Below are 18,299 nucleotides of genomic sequence, written 5' to 3' on the forward strand. Positions count from 1 at the left end.
GGTTTTCCAGTTTCTGGTGACATTTTTTTTTTTTTTCAGATTTTGATGCCGTTTTTTATTCCGACAATTGAACTAGCCCGACCGATGCTCACCCTCGCCTGAAACTGACATGACCGATTTTTCCGGCGGTCAATTTCGGGTTCCTTCGCCTTTCCACCCGACACAGGCGGGTCGAGTTTGTGTTGGGTCCAAAACTAACCCGGCCCGACCTGTGGATTGCCCTACTGCAGAGGATGAAGCCAAGAGGGAGACACATGTTATGATACACAAAGCCATTCTTGGGTCTGTTGAGCTTATGTTTGCTATATTTTTGGAGCACTACAAAGGAAAATGGCCTTTCTAGCTTAGTCCACGCCAAGTAATTGTTTGCCCTATGTTAGAGAAATCTCAGCCATATGCACTAAAGGTAGTTTTTCCGTATTCTTTTCAGTAGTAATTATTTTTCTAGATATTTTGTGTAGTGGTTGAATACCCATGCGAACAAGCTGGGTTGTGCTTAGTGGTGATGAGCTCAGACTCAAGTTATTACTACATCTGTCCCATATTGTCAGTCCTTGTTAGAAACCCCCACCCCCTTTTTTTAATGGAACATCATTTAATCCGTTGTCTTTTAGTCAAAAAAGTACAAGTTTCCAATAGTACCCTCATTAATTTAAACTCTAGCGGAAGAATGGTCTTGACTTTTTTTGAATAAAGTAAATGGTTAGTTAGGAAATCACTTATTGTCTTTTCAAAGAGGACTACATTTTGGAACATCCCAAAATGGAATAGGGGTTCAATAATTTGTGATGGAGGGAGAATTTAGACTGCTATTTTGCACCTTTTAATGGGCCAATCTCACATCAAACTTGAGTTGCTGGAAATCTTATGGTAGAAGGTCCAGTTGAGTTAAGTAGTATGTTGCTTTAGTTTTTTTCATATGCCCTACAAATAAGCGGTAGGTTGCTGAATTATGATTGAGATCAGATGCAAAAACTGTGAATGGCTGAGATTTAAAGTTGAAAAAAGCAACTTTAAATCTCAGCTGTTAGGGCATATGTGTTTCACTTGTTAGGAACATATGTCACTATTTTATGTAATTGGCTTATCCTTTGACAAAACGCACTTTACTTGTATTTGGGTAGATTTAGGATGTGTTTAAATACTTCAAGAAACTATGTTTCAAGATCAAGTGTTGAAGTCTTCAAGTTTGTCCAAGAAAACAAGCTGATAGTGCAAATTCATTAAAGCTCGACACCTGCATCTATCGAGCTTAAGAAAGCTGTTCAAGGCCCGTGTGCTCGACACCTTCTCGACAGTTGCTCGACACCTACTATCTGTCGAGGTTTAAGAATGTCAAAATTCTGATGATTTTTTTCTTGGGATCCATGAATATGTCTTTGGGCTTTCTTTTATCCCAACCCTAAACATATAAAAGGATTGTTTTAAGGGCCGTTAAACAGTTCACAAGTTGCACAAGCATTGAGCAAATTCTGCTTAAACAAATTGTGACCGGAGATGAAGTTCTTACCCTAGTTCATCTCTTTCTCTTGAAGAAGTTGCTGTGTATGTGCACCGTAGAGTTTTGTGACCAAGCATCTTCTTGATTTTCATCATGTGGATGAACTGAATAACTTTGCAACCAACAATCTTCTTAGTTGATGATTGAAGTCGCGTACTGGGATCCGCGCAATTGGTTAGTCACGAAATTGGGAGTCGTGCATCAGAAAAGGGAACTGTCACTACAGAACAAGTCCAATTGGGTATCGGGGTAAGGGTTCAACTGTAGGTTGGTAAGGTATTTGGGATTCCTTTACTTGTAATCGCTTGTTGTGATAATAGTGGAGTTTCGGGAGTGGTGACTTGAAAATCACTCGATGGGGTTTTTGCTGTTAGATTTTCCCCATTCATAAAAAAATCACCGTATTATTTATTTTTTGCTGCATAATTAGTTTATTGGTGATTTGTTTGTGCTACCACGCGTTTGCATGATAAATTGATTAATTAATAACTTGGCTAATTAATTAATTAATTTCTATCACAAGGAGTCATTCAGTTTGTGGCCTATCAAGTGGTATCAGAGCAGACACACTTTGATTAGGGTTTAATCTTTGCTGTGTTGATCCATTGACCCTTGTTTGTCATGGATAGAGGACAATCATTAATCATACCTCCTTTATTTGATGGCACTAACTATGCATACTGGAAAGTACGCATGAGAGTTTTCTTGCAGTCTTTAGATGAGAAAGTGTGGCAAGCTGTGGAGATAGGCTGAACTAAGCCTACAGAAGCGCCAGCCGATTGGGATGATGCCAAGATTAAGACGGCAAACTTCAACAGCAGAGCATTGAATGCGTTGTTCAGTGCAGTCACTAATGAGGAGTTCAAGAAGATATCCTCAATTGAAACTGCCAAGGAGGCTTGGACCATCCTCTAGACAACCTATGAGGGTACAAAGGCTGTCAAAGATTCAAAACTTCAGAGGCTCACTACAAGCTTTGAAGAGATAAAAATGGAGGAGGATGAGTCATTTGATGAGTTCTATGCCAAGCTAAAAGACATAGTGACTCAGCCTTCAATATTGGGGAAACCATTCTTGAACCTAAGATTGTAAGGAAGGTACTCAGATCTCTACCCGAGAGATTCCATGCCAAGATCACTGTAATAGAGGAATCAAAGGATATTGATAAGATTCCTTTGACTGAGCTGGTTGGAAATCTGCAGACCTACGAGCTAGGATTGACAAGGATTGGCAAGATGGGTAAAGGCAAGAGCATGACACTAAAGGCCAAGAGCAATGAGACAGATGAGTCTTCCGATGATGAAGATTCCAAGATGAAGTCCTACATCACCAGGCAGTTCAAGAAGTTTATGAAGAACGTAAATGGAAAGGGTTTTGACAAGGACCGCAGGCAATCCAGTTCTTCTCAGTTTAAAGGCCAAGACAAAGGGAAAAAGGATGCTAAGGAAGGTGGTTAGTACACTGTTCCCACAGGACATAAGTGCTTTGGGTGTCAAGGCTTCGGTCACATGAAACATGAGTGTCCTACATATCTCAAGAGCATTAGGAAGAGCAAGGCACTTGCTGTTACCTTGAGTGACACTGAGCTTGAGGATGATTCCGACAATGAGGATGACGGAATCTTAAATGCCTTCACGGCCACTATTAATCCTACTGATGGGATTGTTGAAGATGTGGTTGAAGAAGAGGAATTTGTGGAATCTATATTTGAGAAGATGGATGATCAAGATGACATTCATACAGCCTATGAAAAACTGTACAAGCTTTTTGAGAAATATGAGAAACTGCATAGGCTAACCACCAAAAAGCTCAGTGATGTGGAACTTGACCGTGAGGAGCTTTCCACAAAATTTGATGAGGCTAATCAGACTATTGGAGCACTGAGGTTTGAGAACAATTTCTTGGCTGAGAAGACCAAGAAGCTTGAAGCAGAGCTATTTCAAGTTAGAGCTCAATTAGAGAGGACTTCAAGTGCGAAGCTTGATGAGATGCTCAGCCTTCAGAAATCTGCTTCTGACCGAACAGGTTTAGGGTATAGTCTCTCTTCCTCTAATATTGTTTCTTTTAGTACTACTGTTTTTGTTCCTCCTGCTAATAATGTTAAAATTGAGAACAATGAGATTAAAATTGAATTAGCTAGTGAGAACATAGACAAGGGTAAATCTATCTTAAGAGCACCCCCTAAGCTTGAGAAGAAAGATGTTAAAAACCCTAGGGCTAAGAAGGCTAACTCTCAAAAGCCTAAACAAAAGAAGCAGAATCTCTGTCATCATTGTGGAGTTGCCAGTCATACTCGATTAAATTGCTACAAGTGGCTTGCCACTCAACAGAGCAACGGCATGATAGCATCTGGGAACCAGAATCAGCTTCAATCCTCTCTTGCTCCCCTTGGAGATCTTTTCAAAGCCCTCATGTTCCTTTCGAACTTGAATGGTTTTAATTCTTCCCCTTCACCATTGATTCAAGAGTATAATCAAAGGAAAGGTTCTTCCAGGGTGTAGAAGGAAAATGGCTTCAAGTGATTCTATCACTTCTCTCTTTTACTCTCATTCTTCTTGTTTTTATGTGTGCATTACTTATGTGTTTTGCTTTCAAGTTTTGAGTCAGTCTAGTTTTTATGCTTTGGTTGTTTAACATGTTTTTGTTTGGTTATTTTTCAGTTTTGCTTTGTTTTTTTTTTCTTATAAAAAAATAAAAAATTTTGAAAAATCAGAAAAATACAAAAACAGTGTGTGTTATGTGTACATTAGTACTTGTGTACCTTGGATGGCCATTAAAACAAAGTCTTCTAAATTTTGTATCATTTGTAACTTAGATGAGCATCTCTATGCACAACTAAGTAAGTGAGCTTTGTGGCTTTTGTTAGTGACGAGTAAGATTAAGTTATCTTTTGTACTTAACACTCGTATCACTCTTTTTGACGGGAAGGACTAAAAAATCCTAAGAGAAAGGCATTAATAACCATCTTATCACTGTTGCCCGCCAATCATAATATGACACTTGTATACTTTGGTATAGCAAAAGTGCAGTGTTAATGACATTTATGTGCTTAGGCATAGCAAAATTGGAATGTCAAATATCATTGGGTATTTCTTTTCTCTCTAATATGCCTATGCATGATATGCTTAATATATATATATATATATATATACATGCAAAAGAAAAATCAAAAGCAAGAAGATAAAAAATGTTTCAAAAATGATTGCAAGCGTGTATTCTAGGAGATTTGAGAGTTATAGGATGTACCTTGAAGGTGATAATCCCCATCAAGCAGTTATGATTGTGTGTGAGTTAAAGTGATTTTCTCATATCTCAAATCGTCATAACATGTATACACTTATGCAATCTTGCAATGTTTTTCACACACAATATGCCATATTCTTTGCTATTCTTAATACATGTGTAGGTACAATGTGATTTGGTCATCACAAGATTTTATATGTATTAATGTATGCTCACTAAACTGTATTGACTTATTTTTGAAATATAAAATTGGTTAGACTTGTTTAGTGTGTGTGTGTGTGTTTTTGAAGATCCATGTGCTTAAAATTTTTATTGAGAGATGATTTTGAGAGCTTAATATGTTGATTGGATCATTAGTTGAGTTGCATGTTGGATTGCATTCATGTCTGTGTTTTTCACATCTCGAAAAACTGTTTTTAAAAAGCTAGCTCGACACCTCCTCGATATCTTGCTGTCTGTTGAGCTTCTTTAGCTTTTTCTTATCGCAATCCCGATAGCATCTCGACACTTGGTGGATCAATCGAGAATGTTTCTGCATCCTCGATAGCATCTCGACACCTGGTGGATCGATCGAGAATGTTTCTGCCTCCTTAATAGCTTCTTGACACTTGGTAGATCGATCGAGCTTCTATTCTTGTATCTGATGATTTGTTTCTCGACACCTCCTCGATACCTGTATCTGTCGAAGACCATTTTTCTCGATACCTTCCTCGACAGATGTCTCGACACCTCTCGACACCTTCATCTGTCGAGATTTACTGATGCACTATTTAATCTCCCTGTGCGATCCGAACCTGATTTTTGTTCGATCTATCTCTCTCGATACTTCTCTGTTTTCTCTCCCAAACTATCTCATCTCACTCCAATCTTTGTTCCTCAAGGTTTCTTCAGATTTTTTAAGATTTTCTTCACTTGGTAAGCTTCTAATCTTTTCATATTCATGCATTTCATGTTTTGAAACCTAGGTTTTGGGGTTTTTGAAAAATTTTAGGGTTTTTCAAAATTGATGAGTTATTATTGAAATTTTGGGATGAGTTTTCACTTAAATGAGTTTAAAACCTCATACATTGCATCACATTAGCATTATAATAGTATTGTCATGCATTTAGATGTGTGCTATATATTTGTATGCTGATAGGTTTGGATTAGGTTGAACCCATGATGAAATTTCTTTTGCATGTCACATGTTCATGCATTTCCCATGCATACGTACTCTCTTTTCAATATACTTGTTATATTTGAAATTGCTTGGGACTTTTCTGATTGTCTTTCTTTTTCTCCCTCTCTTTCTGTTTACGATTAGTCATGTCTATGGCACCTAAGCGTAAATCTACTCCAGCTCGGAACCCTTTTCGTTCCGGAGCTTCTTCTTCCTTTGATCCTACTTTGTCTCATATTCAGTTCCGTGATGATGATGCCTTCAAGGCATTCTCGGAGAACTTTCTAGACGAGGCCTTCATTCGGAATGCCAAGTCATTTTGTCGGATTTTGCCGACACTGACCTTCCCATTGTCATTCACAATCGGGGATGGGAGTCACTGTGTGACGTCCCGGTCACCTGTCCTCTCGTACTTATCCAGGAGTTTTACTCCAACATGCATGAGATTGATTGTTCAGTACCTCTTTTCTTCATTCGCGTTCGAGGTATGCGCATTCCTATCACACCACAACTTGTTGTGGATGTGCTTCGGGTCCTTAGGATAGAGTTTCCTGACTATCCTAGTTGTGAGCGTTTGAGGACTGTGTCCAGGGATGAGCTCATGTTTTCTTTCTGTGAGCACCCTTCTGTTTGGGGTGAGCGTCAATTTACACCATGTAGACCTTTTGCTAAAGGTCCTAGATTCATGAACATGGTGATGACCTTTGTTTTGCATCCACTCTCTCACTACAACTCCATTACTGAGCCTCGTGCTCGATTTTTGCTATCTCTTCTTGAGCATCTTACTATAGACTTCCCTTCTCATTTCATTCTTTCTATTATAGATGTTCATTTATATTCGGCGTCCTGTGATAAGCTCATTTTTCCTTCCGCTATCATGAGGATCTTACTCCACTTTTCTGTTCCTTTTCTCTCTTCCGACCATTTCACCATCATGTGTACCATGGATTACGCTACCATTAAACGTAGCGAGGCCTAGTTACAGTCGAGACAGTCGGATTCAGCAGCTCCTCCCTTCCGTTTAGCTCCATCCCGTTCTGCTCCATCCACATCCGTTCCTTCCTTTTCTTCGGGCGATGTGACTTTAGGAGACATCATGGCGCAGCTGTAGAGCATGGATGCTCGCCTAGATACACTCTCTACAGAGTTGTATCAGGTGAACGTTCGTGTTGGTCGTATTGCACGGCGACAGGCGTCCATGGGTGGTTTTGCTTCTGAGGCTTCTCCTCCACCACCTCCTCCCGTGGCTTCTGATTCTGAGGATGAGGATGATGATGATGGCGATGAGGATGATGTTTCGGATGATGTTGATGGAGATGTTAGCTCTACCGATGAGATGTCTACTTGACACTCTTACCCTTTGTTACTCGTGACAAAAAAGGGGAGTAGTTTTGGATATGAGAGTAGTCATTTTTAGGGAGAGAGTTAGTATAGGACCATTTTGTTAGGGTGAGTGTTGATATGTTTTGAGGGATGTAGTGAGGATATTATGTATCTTTTATTTTCTTTCTTTTTAGATACATTATTCTTGTACATGAGGTCTTGTGACCATTTATAGACATACATTGTACTTTACTCCTATTTATATTGATGTATATTTTTCTTTCACCTATCCGTTCATGTGTTGTTTCTTTTCTCCCTTTATACACATGCTTCTTATTACTTATATGCAATCTATTATTTTTGTTTCACACAAATATGCCTTGATGAGTTTTGTTTAAAGTGTTTCAGAAATACAGGTTGTCAAAGTCTACTTGCCATAAACTCTCTTCTTGCAAAGTTTTTCAAGAGTTTGTGTTAGGATAGATTTTATTATATTCAACAAGTGAATATGAGTTGAGTGATTTTTGACTTCTCTTATATGTTCATTTGTTATTTGTAGTTTTGTCACGGATTGCTAAAGGGGGAGATTGTTAGGACATATGTGTTTCACTTGTTAGGAACATATGTCACTATTTTATGTAATTGACTTATCCTTTGACAAAACGCACTTTACTTGTATTTGGGTAGATTTAGGATGTGTTTAAATACTTCAAGAAACTATATTTTAAGATCAAGTGTTGAAGCCTTCAAGTCTATCCAAGAAAACAAGTTGATAGTGCAAATTCATTAAAACTCGACAGTTAGCTCGACAGCTGCATCTATCGAGCTTAAGAAAGCTGTTCAAGCCCCGTGTACTCCACACCTTCTCGACAGTTGCTCGACACCTACTATCTGTTGAGGTTTAAGAATGTCAGAATTTTGATATGATTTTCTTGGGATCCGTGAATATGTCTTTGGGTTTTCTTTTGTCCCAACCCTAGACATATAAAAAGATTGTTTTAAGGGCCGTCAAACAATTCACAAGTTGCACAAGCATTGAGCAAATTCTGTTCAAGCAAATTGTGATCGGAGACGAAGTTCTTACCCTAGTTCATCTCTTTCTCTTGAAGAAGTTGCTGTGTATGTGCACTGTAGGGTTTTGTGACCAAGCATCTTCTTGATCTTCATTGTGTGGATGAACTGAAGAATTTTACAACCAACAATCTTCTTAGTTGATGATTGAAGTCGCATACTGGGATCCGCGCAATTGGTTAGTCACATACTTGGGAGTCGTGCATCAAAAAGGGAAACTGTCACTACAGAACAAGTCCAATTGGGTATTGGGGTAAGCGTTCAACTGTAGGTTGGTGAGATACTTGGGATTCCTTTACTTGTAATCGCTTGCTGTGATAATAGTGGAGTTTCAGGAGTGGTGACCTAAAAATCACTCTGTGGGGTTTTTGCCGTTAAGTTTTCCCCATTCGTAAACAAATCACCGTGTTATTTATTTTCCGCTGCATAATTAGTTTATTAATGATTTGTTTGTGCTACCACGCGTTTGCATGATAAATTGTTTAATTAATAACTTGGCTAATTAATTAATTAATTTCTATCACAATGAGTCATTTAGTTTGTGGCCTATCATCAGCCATTATAAAAAAAAAAGTAAAAAAAAGTAAAAATTTAAAATTGAAAATGAGAATGGTAAAAAAAATTGTGAGGGGGATGGAGCTAATTGCACCACGATCCAAACCCACTGGATTATATGGATGTTAAATAATATTGATCTCTGGGCTATTTTGTTTTCCATGTTTGTCAGAGATCTTGAAATGAGAGTCTGGGTTAGTTTGTTATGGATTTCCTTAGTTTTTTGGCAGTAGGTTTAATTATTTGTTGGTATATTATAGTGTGTCCACATAACTAAGGGTAATGGCTTTTAGAAAAAATTTGCTACTTGGTTATATTAAGTAGCTGTGTTATATTTAATATTTAGAGTTGTAAATTGTTCACTTGCTTGAGTGGGAGAGGCACTCATGAGTAAAATATTTGAGGCTCTCTTTTGTTTTTATCTATAATTTCTTTTGTTGTGTTTTTGCAGGTGTAAGATGAGATATTTAAAGCTGGTTATCATGTTGATATTGATACAACTGATAGAAAGATCCAGAAAAAGCTGCAACTAATCTCCTGCCTTGCTTTGTTTTATTTATTTATTTGGATTCCTATATCCAACAACTGTTTTGCCTGTAAATGGTGTTTGCTTAAAATTTTTACTAGCTTTGTTTTCCCTTCTGAGCCTCCCTATTATGGTTTTGAGTGGGGCCTGCCTTTAAAAAAAAACCGCCTATTTTATTTTACTTGTTTGCTTCTCTACAATAAGGGTAAAAGAAAGAGAATGCTATTCATTTACTGATAGTTTTGGTTTCTTGCAGGTACGAGAAGCTCAGTTAGCATAGTACAACTATAAATTGGTTGTTGGTGAGGAGGAAGCCAACACTGGACAGGTTCCTACCTATACACTTATCATGTTATTTTTTGTAATTTACCCTATTGATAGTTGTGATTTGAAAAGATTTTGCTATGAAAATCAGTCTGTGTAACATGTTGGTGCGTGCATATGCTTGGGCTTTTTATTTGAATTTTGTGTTAATTCTGGACTAATAAAAGAAGAAAATCAGAAGAAAGTTGTGGGGATTCTACTATGTAAGCACTTGGTAAATGACATGTAATTTGAACTAGAGCAGTCCTCTTACGGACTTTCTAATAAAAAAAATTATACTTGCTAAAAAGTATCAAATCAAAAGATTTGAAATCTGCAAATCTGATAAATTATCCATTGCCCATTTTCCTATGAAACTATGATACAAATACAATTCAATTGTATTTTGATTCCCATGATTTGCTGTAAACATCATTAAGTCATGAGGCTTTAAATTTTTCAGGGTTTACCAATTTGTAATATAACTAAATTTGACTTTTTTTTTTGGGGGGGGGGGGGGGGGGGGGGCGAGTTTGCCATTGTATATCAAGAGATGGCTTATAGTTTACCATACTGAGCACACCCACTGTGTGTTTGCTAGATGGTTTATTATCATTAGTCATGCTGGGTTTCAGGTAGCAATTATTGTTTTGTTTGAGTTTCGGTTCTTATATATTGGACAAATTAATCTTTACACTTTTGAGTTTGGGATGTGAGACGTGAAACTTGAGTGGGACCTATTAGCTCAGCTGATTTAGAAACACATGATTATAATTTTCTTTAATAGTGAAATGTTGATGGGATATTTACCAGACAAAAGATGAATTTTTTTTTCATCAGTTAGCATTTTTTGTTAAGAGAGCTCTTATTGCATGTTGTCAGGTCCATGTGCTGGTATTCTATACATTGGACTATTAACACTACAATTTTGCGATTTCTGGTTCAGAGTTTGTATTACACTAAATTGTTGGAATTTAAGGTTTTATCAGCATTTGCTTTTAACCAAAATGAGATTTTTATTGCTTTAGCCAAGCCCCTCTCCGCACAATTCAAGTATTTGGGAGAATTATGCTTAATTTATTTTGTAAAATACCAATTCAATTGGGACTTCTTGCTCTTGGTGTCTATAAAAGTTAATATATTCTACTCAGTATGGATTTAGAAGATTGACATATAAATCAGATGCTCATTGTTTTGAGAGTCTTGCATATCTTGAACCAGGAATTTTTGTACTAGTTTTTCATGTTAAGTTGCCTCTCATGGATAAAAGATTAATGCTAAAGAAAAAATAATAACAGCTGCAGTAGCAAATTTCAGTCTCTTTAATTGCAAATTCCAGCCGTGGGAATTATTTTATATTCTATCAAACTAAATAGTCATGTAGGGTTCTAGTGTTAGTAATGTTTATAGAAAAAAAATCCTCTTATACATTTCATTTTTGAAAGCTCACAGATCTAGTTTATCAGTGCAATTTGATCTTGTTACATTATTGTTGTCATTAGGTTGCTTTATCAAAAGATCTTTGTCATTTGATAGTCATGTGCTCGGGAGAACTTATTGAAGATAATGATGCATCAAGAGACAGAAGAACAGTTGGACATGGTATGCATGGCTTGCATTCCTTAATGCTCGATACTACTATATTTTGGAAGAGGTAACTTTGCAGTAGAAAATGCAATTACTTATCTATGCATTTGTTTTCCCTGCATCCATCTGGCCCCTACGTCCCTCTCTCACTCTATTTGTTCCTCACTGTAGGAAAAATGAGCTTCATCAGGTTGCTCAACAAGCATCTAATATTGAGTATCTAACAGAGGTTATCCGGGCATCATTATCAGTAATGTGTAAGCAGTGGTTTGATGCTATGCACGCTTTTCATGAGAAGTTTAATCCTTTGTCTACTTTGATTATTGACCATGGCAGCTACTAATAATAACACAAAACCACAGTTCATTGATGTATATCTTATCTCTTCTTTTTATATTTACTGGTTTCTACCGTTTGTACATAGGACTTGACTCATCCCCCCAAGAGGAGTTTCTTAGCCTTTTAGGAGGTGCTTGGACCAGTCCACCAGTTCATCAATTTCTAGTTAACTCTCTCGGTGAAGTGGTATGCTCAGCCTTGTGTAAATTTATTTATTTATTTATTTTATTATTATTATTATTATTTCATGAAGGACATTGCAATTTTGTATTTGATATGGTAAGTTTATTACTCAATAGGGTGCCAAGCGTGTGTCAAAGGTTGTTTGTGGTGCTGGAAAAGAACTTCAGCTCATTGTCCTTAATCATCTACAGGTGTGTTATTTACTTATAACAAACAATTTATTGCTTGGTACTTTCCATTCATGAAATTTCACTGGTATATCTGATTCTTTCAAATTGATATATAAGCAATCCTATGAATTGAGTTGGTTGAGTTCATGAATTAGTGTCAAAATGCTTTATTTTGTATGTAGACATCAACAGGGAAAAGATGTACCGTGTAATTTTCTTTTAATTTTTAGTAGGAAAAAGTTAATTTCATGAATATAATAGTCAAAGGCCAGTAGAATTTATAACCATCTTAAAATTTAAAACCAAGATAAATCTTTTTATAGCATATCGTTGTCAAAAGCTGCATGCAAGTGCAAAGTAATGCTTGTTATGTAAAAACTGAAATTGATTGCATTATAACCTTCTTCAACAAGTTACAAAGTAATTAGGTTTTTTTTTTTTTTTTTTTTTTTTTCCAAGGCATTTTTCTTTTATAAATAATTTTTTCTAGTTATTATATGGTTAAATTCTATGTGCCTGATTCTTCATGTTCCTTATAACAAGACGCTTAATTGGAAACTAAAAGAAAGATATCTATTTTCCAGCCCGCTGTAGAAATTATTGGATTTAGGATGGGGGAACTAAGGGGCCTTTCAAGATGGCGTGCATGCTATTAGGGTGTTGGTTTGGACGAGACACTCATCAATAACGCGACAGAAAAAGCTGGTATGTTACTTGTTCAAGTGGAACGGTTTATGAGAGTGCTTTCATCTGTGGTCCAGCATGTATGCTTGTTTGGGATCCTTTTGTCTTCCATAGTTATTGTTTTGGGCACAAGTATTTTTGGACATATAACTGTTTGATTTATGCAGTAGCTTCCTACTACTATTGACATTCAAATTCTCTATTCCTTTCTTCCTAAGTTCCTAACCATATATTAATGACAAAATTGTAGTCAGAATCATTAACTCCTAAGCAATACCTAAACTTGAGAAGGAAAACAAAAAACCTAGATTAGAAACAACTGAATCACTTAAACAAGTTTTAGTTCCCAACTTGTAGGCTTTCTGTTTTATAGTATGTGCATTTAAAACTTTTGCTTATTCTTATTTACTAATATGGATTCAATCTTGGAACACTCGACTCGATGGCTAGTTAAGGTTTTGCTTGACTTAGTTATGTGACAAAAACTAGACAAAATTGGATGGTTTCTTAAGGTGAATAGCATAATCTTAACAATTGATGAGACTTGGTCAGTGTATTTCGTTTTAGTTGAGTCAAAAGTAGTTATTCATTGCCTCTGCTTTAAGAGGTTGGAGGAGAGATTGTATCAGAAGTGCAATTTGTTAATTTAGAGAGTTGGTTTTAGCCTGTGGTGTGTTCTTTTCCTCCATCTCACCATTATCATATATCTAATGAAAAATATTACTAAACATTGTACAATTTTCATAGTGAACTTTCTGATCTTTATGGATGACCATGCCTATATTCTACATGAGATTATGGAAGCTGTTTCTCAAAATTTGGCTTCTTCCTTGCATAAATTTATGAACTTCACTTTATATAATCCCAATCACCAATAAGGCTGCAGTGAATGGACATCTCAAGAAGCAAGAAACTTGGTGCTTGTGAAATTAGGAAATTAAAATAATATTTATTTTTTGATATTACTTGTCTTCCAAAAGGACTTTCTATAAATTGTTGGATGGGCTTAGGAACATAATTACTTTACTTTGAAAACTGGCCAAAATAACTACCAGGACAATCCTTTTGGATTTGTATCTTGTGTTTGATTCTAATTTTGTCTTTTCCTTCAGTTTTCTAATTTCTTCAACTGGCTTCTAGAATGTATAAAGCTACTAATGTCAGAACCCAGTGATCAGCTTCTACTATACAATAGGTTTGCCTTTCTGATTTTCCTTCTTGTTCCATCTGGTTAGGGGCAAATATTTTGCTGTCATCTTATTTATTTATTATTTTGGTAGTGAACTTGCTGTAATATTTTTGAAATTTTTATATGATCAAGATCCTGTTAGAAAGTTGCTGGAGCTATCTGAGGCTGATTGCGATATTGAAATTGAATTGTAAGTTAGTTTTCAACAATTAAAGGTTTAATCTGTCCTTAACTTCTGTCACTTACAGCCTTATCTGACATCATTTAGGCATATTATAGTTTTGGCTTACATATAACTTACATGGTAATTGCATATGGGTTGACATTTGAGATTGTTTTTGTGTGAAAGCAGATTGAGATTATCAATGAACATGTAAGAATGAGTCTCCTGAACTACTTTCTTATACAAAATTCATGGTCTTTGGACCAAATGGGATCTGCTCCCCACCATACATAACAGGCAGGGGGGAAAGGTCACAGTTGAATTCCATACGGGTCTGTGACTTATGTATGTCTTCAAAAAAAAAGGTTATATTACTGAGAAATCCACTATTATTTTACATAGGAAATTCTTAAGTCACTTTAACTTCTCTAATGAGATCCAAATGAACTACTGGCATTAGTTCCCTAGAAAGCCTTTTCATTTTGCAGTGGATGTGTGTATGCATATCTTTACACATGGTTACATGAATGCATCTCTCTGCATGTTTTCAAATATGTTTATTTTACATAGGAATTCTAAAGTTGCTTCAACTTAATGAACTAATGCCATTAGTTCTCTATGTTAGAGATATATTAGCCCATTAGCATAGGCCCAAGCCTAATTCTACTTTGTGTGCAAGCCAAGTCTCCTACTTGTACTAGAAGTCTATTAGTCTAGGGTTTAGTCTACTATATATACACATGTTATGATTCATTGTAACACAGGATTTGTACTACACTCTAATATATTATTGATGTAACCCTTTAGGGTTTCCTCCGTGGATGTAGGCCGTTAGGCTGAACCACGTAACCCTCGTGTGTTACTGTGTTCTATACTTTATACTTTCGCTTTCGCATCTATACTAGCATATTCAACATGGTGTATCAATGCTAATATTTAACACTCTAGAAAGCCTTTTCATTTTTGCAGCAGATGTGTGTGTGCATGTCTTTACACATGGTTACATGCATTCATGTCTCTGCATGTTATCAAATATGTCAATATGTATTTGCAGTGCTCTTCAAACAATCTGATGTTGCTAAATTCTTTAGGGAAACAATGCAAAGAGTTAAGGAATTAGTTCATTTTGGGGGATTTTTAGATTGTGAATATCTGTGAAGGACACTTGCTAAAGAATTTCAGCAGATGGAATCTAGGTATTTCTTTCTTGCTCCTTCTCATTTCCATCAAATTGTAGTGTTAATACTAGTTTCATTCTATGACTTAGAGAATCTCAACAAGTATGAAAAGAGAGCTCTTATTGCATCCCTTAAGAAAACTATATATATATATATATATATGATCATGGTAAGCTATGTCTTCTTATTATATCCTTCAAAATAAGCAGGGTTTTCTTTAAAATTATCTTCAATCTTGTGTATGACTTTTCTTCCCCCATCTCTCGCCTCTTTTAATGTAAAAAGTTAGTCCATTTTTGCTGGCCTCTAGAAGGATGAAACTAGTTTATCCTTGAGAAATAAAAGAATATGTAGTAAACATAACTAAATCATGTAATTGGTACTCAAAGATATTTTAATTCCAATCCTCTATACTAGTTGCGATATTTCAACACTTACCCTACAGGCTACACCACTGACTTTAGAGGTCATCTTAAGACAAGATTAACATAGTTGAACCTTTTTTTGTTCTTTATTCTCTTTTGGCTTTTGCAAAGACACGGACAAAAAATCACAAGGGCAAAAGAAACACAACAAATTAAGAACCAGAACACACACACGTAGATATATATATATATATATATATATAATTAAAAAAAAAAAAAAAAAAAAAAAAAAAAAGGAAAGAGGAAGGTCGGCTAGAGGAAACAAATTAGTCAATTAGGAATAAGCTTCACGGACTGTATGGGAATAAAAAATTTAAATTGAAGAAGATTAGAAGAAAAAAAAAATGTTCTCAATATCCTATTGTGCCTATGTGCATGCCTTGTTAGCACATCTGTAAATTCCTTACAAAGATAAGTCCAACTGATCTCTGACTGAGTTTGTTTTGTATTCGAAATATCTAAGTTTGAGCCTCCCATGCATTGCGTATTATAGTATGGCAAGAATTACAATCTATGCATTTGCGTCAAAGCTTATTGCCTTACATGCGTTTTTGGTATATAGCTTCCAAAACAGCACATCTGAAAGCATTCCATTATGATCTTTTACTTTAACAACACATATAGAAGATGATAAGCACCTAAGCATTTAGGACTGCTCATTGAAGAGGCATCATTGTGGGGGTGTTGTAGTAAGTGTGAGCATTATGGAATTTTGGCTCAGAGAACAAGGGAACATTCTCTGAAGGACTTCTATCCCATTTTGTCGTAACATTTTGGCCATTGCACTATTGATGCTGGTTTCTTGTAGGACTTGTGACATTTCATTTATTGGAGTCAAACTTCTACTAGGCATTTGAAACCTGCTTTTTCTGTGAAGCTTTTCTATACTTCTCAAGTGTTTTCAACGTTAGAAATATTAGCAACTCCCATTAAGTTTGATCATGGATTCAAAATCCATTGGGTGCATGAGAGAAGTTACCACTAAGGGAAAAAGTGAGAGAGAGAAGAAAAAAAATACATAAAGGCATTCACTTCTTTCTGTGTATTTTCTATTTTCTAAAAAAAAAACATACTTGGAAATTTCACTACTTCTGCTAAGATGTTTGTACCCTTTGCAGAAGTGTTGTTTCTATTTTGGGAAAAGAATATTTGTGGTCTCATAATATGGTTGTGTGTATATATATTTGTTTATATCCATGTTTCCTTTGCTATATACCATGTAACAATCTAGGAAAGTGGAGGTTGAAGGCCTTCTGTTATGTTCACATCCCCCAAGCCAATTGGAGTGCACGTATAATTAGAAGCATTAAATGATATGGGATTGATTCTCAATCTAGTATTAAAGTTTTAACACAAGTACACTTGGGTCAAATTTGTAGTTTTTTCTCTTGTATATATTATAAAACTTGGAAAAAAAAAAAAAAACTGTTATCTTTGTTTTGCAGCACCTATCTAGAAAAGAAAAAGTTTGTATTTGGTGTCATTAGTATTAAGGTATTATAGTTTTGTATATTTAATAAAATATTAGCATAAGAAGGGTCAGATTTGCTTACCTTGATACAAATATGTGAAAATGTTCATACAAATGGAAATTACATTTCATCCTATGCTAGTAAACACAATTGCCTTTTCATAAATATATCTTTGATCATATTATTTGTTTGTTGGCAATTGGTTGGGAATTGTTTTGTTTATGTAATTATTTGTTTATGTAAATTATTTGGGCAATGCAATCTTTTGGCAATGATCTTGGTTTGTTTGCTGGCAATTGGTTGGGAACTGTTGAGTGTTGGCAATTGTTTTGTTGGTTCCAATTGGTTGCATCTGTTGAGTGTTGGCAATTGTTTTGGGCAAGAATTACAGGTTTAGTAAGGAAAAAAAAACACCTATAGCTGTGTTTTTAAAAACGCGGCTATAGAAAAACCCAATGTAGGGGGCTTTAGCTATGTTTCTAAATGCAGCCAAAGATGATCTATAGTCGCGTTTTAAAAAATGCAGCTATAGGCCTGAGCCTACAGGCTATAACCTTGTTTTAAACGAAGCCCAAAGCGGGTTTATAACTGTGTTTTTTACCAAAGAAAACAACTATAAGTCTCAGCCTATAGGGAGTGGAAAAACGCAGTATAGGGGGTGGAAAAACACAGCTATAGGGGACCTATATCCACGTTTAAAAAAAAGTGGCAATAGGCCCCGTAGGGGCTATTGTCGCGCAGTAAAAGCCGTGTTTGTAAACGTGGCTAGTTGCATTTTTAGGGTCTATAGCTACGTTTTTTGTAGTGACTGGTGGCAGAGCCAAAAAAGAGAAAAGAAAAATGTGAGTGTGGTTGGAATAAAATATTGAGATGATTAAATATTTTCTTTCTCTCAATATATATTATAATTCTTTTATATATAGTATATTAAAATAATATTATAAACACAATTCCATATACAAATTAAGTACCTTATAAGTTAATTATACAATGTTAAATTATATATTTGATCGGTTTACACTTATAGACACGTATAAACAATTCCATCACTTTCTCAAAAAAAAAAAAAAAATCCATCAAAAGTAAGTTTTCCTTTTATACATTCATTATTAATTAATTTTCCCTTTTATGCTATATTATTGATTGACTAACATCTACTTCTTTCATTTTTTACCTAGATTTAATTGTGTAGAAGGAAAAAAAAATCTATATATGTTTTGGGGAGAAC

At 35.6% G+C, this 18,299-nt stretch overlaps 1 pseudogene; it reads left to right on the forward strand.

Moving 5' to 3' along the window:
* Positions 1–109: 109 nt before the first annotated feature.
* Positions 110–16,198, forward strand: LOC126697558 (anaphase-promoting complex subunit 4-like; annotated as a pseudogene).
* The last annotated feature ends 2,101 nt before the right edge of the window (positions 16,199–18,299 follow it).

This window comes from Quercus robur, chromosome 2, assembly GCF_932294415.1.
Source record: "Quercus robur chromosome 2, dhQueRobu3.1, whole genome shotgun sequence".
Taxonomy (NCBI): domain Eukaryota; kingdom Viridiplantae; phylum Streptophyta; class Magnoliopsida; order Fagales; family Fagaceae; genus Quercus; species Quercus robur.